Raw genomic sequence first — 7,406 nt, 5'->3', positions numbered from 1 at the left:
TTCCCTCAATAAAACTCATTTAATCTGTTCTTATCAGTTTAATATCTGATATGTTCTCTATCTGAGAACTATATATTAAATGGATTTTTGGAACAGGGAGGTGGAATAGGGGCTTGCTCCATCCACTCCATGCATCGACCTGGTATTGCAGTGCTTCCAGGAGCGGTGCCCTTCCCTTTGGGGGAAATGCGTTGGGTGAAAAAATAGATTTTGAGTGTGAAGGTCTCGTTTTGCTGAATCAAAACCAGAGCTCTTAACATGCCGGCTTGTTCAAAAAATCATTTACGGTTTTGCTTACAGGTTGTGTTTTTATTTGCTGTGATTTTCCAAGTTACTATATAAATGGCTCCTTTAAAAATTACTCAGGAAGTGGTGAAATACGTGTTTAACATTTGGAATAATGACAGAAGCTCCTGGGTGACATGCCTGTTTGTTGTTTCAGACAATCTCCCAACCTTACGAGGTTTCTCACTAACAGCCACAGTCTATAAGCCCAGGAATAGCAGTCCTGGAACCTTTCCCTGCAACAAAGCCCGCTGCTCGCTTTCTCCACATCTCTTCTCTGGAAATACCCTCACTGGACCTAATCAGGTTACTCACAGAATCACGGGCACTTTCTCATGCTCCTCTACTAACATCATATATGCCAACAGTGCCCAGGTGCTTCGTATATTGGGCGGACTTCTAACTCCCTTAGACAAAGGGTCAATGGGCACAAAACAGACATCAAAACGCTCCAGATCCACAAACCAGTTAGTCAACATTTTCATGGCATGGGGCATTCTGTCGGTGACCTCAAGGGATGTGTGTTGCAGAAAAGCAATTCTTGCTCAGTTTTGGAAAGAGAAACATCTGAACTGGCTTTTCTATTCAAATTCGGCACATTAACACATGGTTTCAATCATGATGGGAACTTTCTGAGTCACTATAGGGGCTTGTCTGCATACTTGGCTCAATCTAATTCTTGACCTTCCCCCCCACCCCTCCGCTCTCTGATTTGCTCCCCTTGATTATCTTTTTCTGATTTGTCCTCCTTGCTTACTGTTTTGGTTCTCTGTGCCTTAAATCTTGAGTCTGTTCTGGTCTGGCTCTGGTCTGAAGAAGTGGGTCTGTCCCAGGAAAGCTCACCTAATAAACCATTTTGCTAGTCTTTAAAGTGCTTCTTCTCAGTGCTTTAAAGTGCTTTAAAGTGCTACTTGACTGCTTTTTGTTTTGCTATTTATCATCTTTAAAAGCAGTCAAATGCATATTTAGCACCTCATTAGCAAGTGCGTGGCTGGGGCACTTTGGAATTGCAGCGCCGGTCTAGATGGGGGTCCTTTTCAAAAGAACCCCGGCAACTTCGAAATCCCCTTATTCCTATCAGCAAATTAAAGGAAGGGGATTTCCACATCTGGACCAGCTGCGCAGCGCGAGCCGCTGCAATTTCCAAGTGCTGCCCCCCACCCCGCCCCCCGCATTCTAAAGAGGGTCTCATTCGTAATCTTCAAAATGGCGATTTGCATGGACATTTTGAAGTTTTGGGCTAGTGTAGACATAGCCACGTTGTTTGATGTGACTCTTGATTTCTCCCCTTCGTACCGCTCTTCTGATGTGCCCACTTTGATTCTGATTTGTCAACCTTGATGACTACTTTTGGTTGTCTGTGCCTTAAATATTGAGTCTTATGGTCTGAAGATGTAGGTCTATTCCAGAAAAGCTCACCCCTTAATAAATTATTTTGTTAGCCTTTAAAATGCTCATAGACTGCCCTTTTTTTTGCAGAGAAAAGAATCCAAGTGTTTGTAAGAGGCAGGTCTGCTCTAGGTCAGCAGGCCTCCAGGGCTGGTGAAAGCAGAGGGCTGCAACTCCCCTTCATCAGCACTCCCATGATAAAAATTGTTCCAGCCCCCCTGGCCAGACCTGGTTTGGTTAACCATTAAGAACAGATTGAAACTTTTTGATTGTGCAGGTTTAAGACAAAGAGGAGACGCAACTGAAGACAGTTGGCAGTTTTTCCATGGGGCCTAAAAGGGCCTAAATGCAAGCAAGCTGCACCCCTGTAGTATAAAACTCTTTCAGTTCTGTGTAATGTTCACCTGTATCTGACATTGAATTCAGTGTGATGGTTTTGAAATTAACTTGCTGTTCAGTCTCAGTGCTGATTGTAGCTGTGCGAATGAAAGCTCCTTGTTGTGTGAGTGAGAATGGATGCTGTACGTATGCGAGACTGTCACCAGACGTTCCCGGAAGCGATCAGGACAGACCCTTCGTGCTGCAGATCATTACAAGGTGAGCAGTGGGCAACTCTAGAGAAGGAGAGAGGCGGTGAGAAACAGTCCTCAGTCAGCAGTAGCAGGCTGGGCCAATAGAAGACGAGCCTGTAGAGTGAGAGGGAAAAGGTGAGCAGTGGGCGCATTGCCACCTAGAAAGGCTGGCGCACTCTGGGATGAAGCGGGGCTTTGCCCACGAGAGCTTATGCTCCAGAATGTTAGTCTCTGAGGTGCCCCAGGACTTGTTTTGCTTACAGGGCACTGCAGGGCAGTCCCAAGGGGGTATTAACCCTGAGCGAAATGCAAGTCCCCTCTCTCATGCGCTCTGCTCCCGCTTGTCCTCCTCCCCGCCCCCGCTCCCCCCAGCTGTTGGTCACCCCTTGGGAACAAGGCTGGGATGTTGGCCCAGCTGAGCTGGTGCTTCCTCTGTAAAACCCGGGCTCAGACTCAGCATTAAATTAAACTAAAGCTTCCCGTTAACTTTTCCCAGGCACCTGTGGAATGAATTTGTTCCGTGCACCCCTCATGGGAAATGTGACACGTCCCCTCCATATCAGTAGTCTGACAAAGCGCGGGGGGGGGTGAGGTCAAGGGGTTCGGCGTGTGGGAGGGGGGCTCAGGGCTGGTGCAGAGGGTTGGGGGTGAGGGTGCTGCCTGGGCGTGCGGGCTCTGGGGTGGAGCCAGGTCTGAAGGGCTTCGGGTGCCGGCTGGCTCCGGGCTACAGCAGAGAGGACCCCACCCCAGCTCTCCCCCCAACACAGCCCCCAGGCTGAGGCAGGGGGAGGCGCCACGTGGGGCTGGGCTGGGAGATCGGCATCCCTCCCCTGCCCTCAGTGGGTCTGGGGCTGGCGGGGGCTCCCCTGGGCCGGGGGGTTCCCCAGCTGCAGCAGGTCCCTGCCAGGCTGGGGCGCCTTTCCCCTGACAGCGGCAGGCTCGGGCCAGTTGGGTCCCGCAGCGCCCTGCTTGCAGGGGACGTCGCCCCAGGTGACCTCCGAGAGCAGCGTTCACCCCCAGCGGGGCTAAGCGGCGCCACGTGTCCCCCACCCCCGGGAGCAGCCCCAGCTCCTCGCCCCCGCCAGGAGGCCCGGCCCCGGCACAGCCCAGCGCCGAGCTCCCCGCACAGCGGCCAACGCCCCGTGAGCTCAGCGCCCAGGGAGGGGCTGGCCGGGGAGCCCCGTTACTCCCGGAGCAGCAGCCGGGCGGGGCGGGGCGGGGCGGGGCACGTCCCCTTCGCGTCCCGCTCCCCCAGGCGCGCGGGAGCTGCAGGGGCGGCCCCAGCGCGGCAGCGACGGAGGGCGCCGGGCTCGAACCTCGGCTCGGGGGAGCCCGCGGGCGCGGGCGGCTTTAGCGCGCCCCCTGGCGGCCGCAGGTGGTCACTGCCGGCAGGGAGCTGAAGCCACCGAAGCAGCCGCCCGGGCTGACCAGACCCTCCCAGCACCTGGTGTGACCCAGACATTTCCCGCCCCCCGCCCCCCGCCCCAGCGTGATCTGACCCAGAGCCCCTCCACCGCCTTCCAGCCTTGCCCGATCCAGACCCCCGCCCACAATGCATCCACCCCCCCCCCGGCACCCCCCAGTCTGGTGTGAGCCAGGTGCCCTGCTGCAAAGCCCTGAGTAGTTTCCGGGGTCTGCCATCAATCAAACTTTAGCCACGCCCTCTTTCCCTTGAGCCACGCCCCTTTCCCCAGCTGTTCCGTCCCAGCTCTGCCCACCTGTTCTTGGCAGTCGTGCCCTGGTGCGTCACTTCCGGGGGTGAGGCCTACCAAAATCAAACCTTCGCCACAACGCCTTTTCCCTTCAGCCACGCCTCAGCCCTTTTAGCTCCGCCCACCCCTTTCACCAGAAGTCCCACCCCCTTAACCCTTTCGACCCTCCCTCCTGTCACCAGACATTCCACCCCAACCTTTTTAGGCCCGCCCCCTGTCACCGGCAGACGTGCCCTTGGGGGGCAGGAGTACATCGGGGTCAAGTGAGACACGTGCCTGGAAGGAAAGGGTGTCATGCGACCCCTCGAAGGACTCGCCCCGCCACCCTCTACCAACCGGAGCGCAGCGCTACCCCCACAAAGAGGCCATCTGGCTCCAAGAGCGCGTGGTTCAGAACTGTGCAAACGCTGAACGGGAAGAGGGACACTTTCACCACCCCTGCCAGGAGTTCGGACGTTGTTCATGTGCCGACGGGTCTCCGCCGCACGTGGAGAAAGCGCCGCATCCGCGACAGCTCCGAGGGGGAGGCGGTAGCCGAGGGGAGCCCTTTGGCCCAACCCTTGTTGACGGATACACCGGAACCCGACCCCGAAACCCAACCGCTCTCGAGGCGGCCCGACAAGGTAGACGGCCTCTCTCTGTCCACCCCTACGGAGGAAGGCGGCTGCAGCTTACAGGAGTCGGACAAGGAGAACGGAAAAGAAGCCAAAGAGGGAAGAAACGAATGAGCGAGGTGGGGGGGGCGGTGTCATGGGATTTTGTAAAAACCTAAAAAGACCCCAGGATCTTGCATTATTTTCTTTCTGGGAACCTCTCCAGAGCTCGACAGGGCCTTCCTTGAGGACCCAGAGCCCCAGGACGACGTTGTGTCAGAGAACGAAGATGAAATGGGCCCACCTTGGTTTTGCTCAGCACCGATACAAACCACTGAAGATAATGCCAAGAACGACGGCGATGAGGAATTTAGGAAGAGGCTTGGTATGGAAGCGGCTGAGCCAGTGCCCCATCATCAGTGTAAAAAAGGTCTGCGTTCGATTGTACGCGTTGCTGTTTATGCTGTCCTTAAGCACTGCCTCAGGGAAAAGCTTTTTGAAGATTGTGAGGCCTGTGTCATAGGTGCACCAGGCCAAAGGCACCAGGACTTGGTGGCTCCTTAGAGACTAACAGAGATTTTGGAGCAGATGCTTCAAAACGTCTCTCAAAAAATTCTGTCTGAATTGTTCTGGGCTTGGAGCTTCAGGCACCTCAGTCCCCTCCTTAATAGGGCCCTGGGCACATCCAGCGCCCTCTCACCTGCAGCAGCTCCAGCGCCGGCTGCTGACACGTCCCCTCCAGCTGTGTGTTGTTGTGGGGGACAGGGCAGTCGCCATAGCTGCATAAGACATTGATTACACAGGGCTCCCTGGTTTAAAGACTTGTAAGAAAAAAGGTGGCGGTGCAGTGGTTAAGTCACTTTTCTCAGTGCCTTGGCTGTGTGGCTCTAAGTCTGGCTTGGCTAGTCCTTCCCTGCTGTTGAAAGGTAAAGGTGGTGACGAGGATGTTTGTAAAACCCTCTCTGAGAAATACCAGGAGCTCTAATGCCAAAGTGGCAGCTGAGGCCATGCTGAGGTAAAATCAGAGGGTTCTGCCTTTGGGGGAGCCCAAACAGTGGGGTTGGGAACCATGGTGGGTGGCTGGTAGGAGTGGTGTTGGGTGACAGTGGGAGGCTGGTCAGAAGCCCATCAGATGAGGGTGGGTGGCTTGTGGCAGCAAGGGGAGGCTGCAGACAAGTGGACAGCTGGTACTGCCCTGGTAATGAATGTATCTGCGGGCTTTGGGTTCGGGACTGCACTGCAGAAGGTACACCCTGTAACTGTGTGTATGGGGTAAAGGGCCAAGAGCCCCAGCAAGAGACTGGGTTCTACTGCATATGGGGATGGTAGCTGGGTAAAGGGGGTTTGTCTCTTCTTTGCTTAGATATACTGCATCTGTCACTGTAACCTTGGGGTAGGTAATGGTCCTTAAAGAAGCCATTTCTATCTCAGACTCTGTGCTTGCGAGGGGGGAGAACCGCCTTCCAGGCACCCCGCATGGGGGTGAAATTGTCCCAGGCCACTGGGTGGGGGCTCGAGCTGGTTGGTTGTATCCTTGACAGGAAAACCCCACAAGAGTTGAACCCGGCCCTTCTGGCAGGCATGTGGCATGAACAGAAGGTTTCCAAATTCTTTTGCTAGTCTTTACAGTGCTACTTGACTGCTTTTTGTTTTGGTTCTGCAGTCCATCCAGGGTTAACAGCTCGATGGCGTCAGCATGCTGCAGCGAGGGGACAGGCTTCATGCAGATTAGGTGATCGCTTAGGGAGCGAAACAGCCACCACAAAGGCAGCTCGCAGGTCTGGTGGAATAAGTCATTTTAAAGCTGAATTCTCTGGTGGGAGAGGTTTTGCTTTGACCAGCTAGAAAGGAGCTGCAGGATGAAGAGAGCAGGTGTACTTGCCGATCTGTAAAGATCTTGTTGCAATGCTCACGTGTGTTGCATTCGGGTGAGTCGTCATGCCATCGAAAAGTGTCCAGATGGGTGGGCTGTGTAAAATTGTTTGAAAATGGTATCGCTTCTCGGCCTTTTGTGGGCTCAGATCAAGTGTAGTATCTGTTCTTATCAGTTTAATATCTGATATGGTCTCTATCTGAGAACTCTATATTAAATAGATTTTTGGAAGAGGGACATGGAATAGGGGCTTGCTCCATCCACTCCATGCATCTCTCTGGTATTGCAGTGCTTCCAGGAGCGGTGCACTTCCCTTTTGAGGGAAATGCATTTGGTGAAAAAATAGATTTTGAGTGTGAAGATCTCGTTTTTCTGAACCAAAAACAGGGTTCTTAATATGCAAACTTATTCAAAGAATCATTTACGGTTTTGCTTCTAGGTTGTGTTTTTATTTGCTGTGATCTTTCAGATTACTATATAAATGGCTACTTTAAGCATTACTCAGGAAGCGCTGAAATACGTGTTTAACATTTGGAATAATGACAGAAGCTCCTGGGTGACATGCCTGTTTGTTGTTTCAGACAATCTCCCAACCTTACGAGGTTTCTCACTAACAGCCACAGTCTATAAACCCAGGAATAGCGGTCCTGGAACCTTTCCCTGCAACAAAGCCCGCTGCTCGCTTTCTCCACATCTCTTCTCTGGAAATACCCTCACTGGACCTAATCAGGTTACTCACAGAATCACGGGCACTTTCTCATGCTCCTCTACTAACATCATATATGCCAACAGTGCCCAGGTGCTTCGTATATTGGGCGGACTTCTAACTCCCTTAGACAAAGGGTCAATGGGCACAAAACAGACATCAAAACGCTCCAGATCCACAAACCAGTTAGTCAACCTTTTCATGGAACGGGGCATTCTGTCGATGACCTCAAGGGATGTGTGTTGCAGAAAAGCAATTCTTGCTCCGCTTTGGAAA

General features: G+C 53.2%; 1 non-coding gene and 1 pseudogene across 1 annotated transcript; both read left to right on the top strand.

Annotated features, from left to right (window-relative positions):
* On the top strand, positions 1–176 carry LOC142025321 (U2 spliceosomal RNA; annotated as a pseudogene).
* Positions 177–6,544: 6,368 nt separating this feature from the next.
* On the top strand, positions 6,545–6,738 carry LOC142025401 (U2 spliceosomal RNA). Its single transcript, XR_012648672.1, has one exon. It is a non-coding gene; the product is annotated as a U2 spliceosomal RNA (small nuclear RNA).
* The last annotated feature ends 668 nt before the right edge of the window (positions 6,739–7,406 follow it).

Source organism: Carettochelys insculpta, chromosome 22 (genome assembly GCF_033958435.1).
Source record: "Carettochelys insculpta isolate YL-2023 chromosome 22, ASM3395843v1, whole genome shotgun sequence".
Classification (NCBI taxonomy): Eukaryota; Metazoa; Chordata; order Testudines; family Carettochelyidae; genus Carettochelys; species Carettochelys insculpta.
This window is presented reverse-complemented; position numbering and strand designations above follow the sequence as displayed.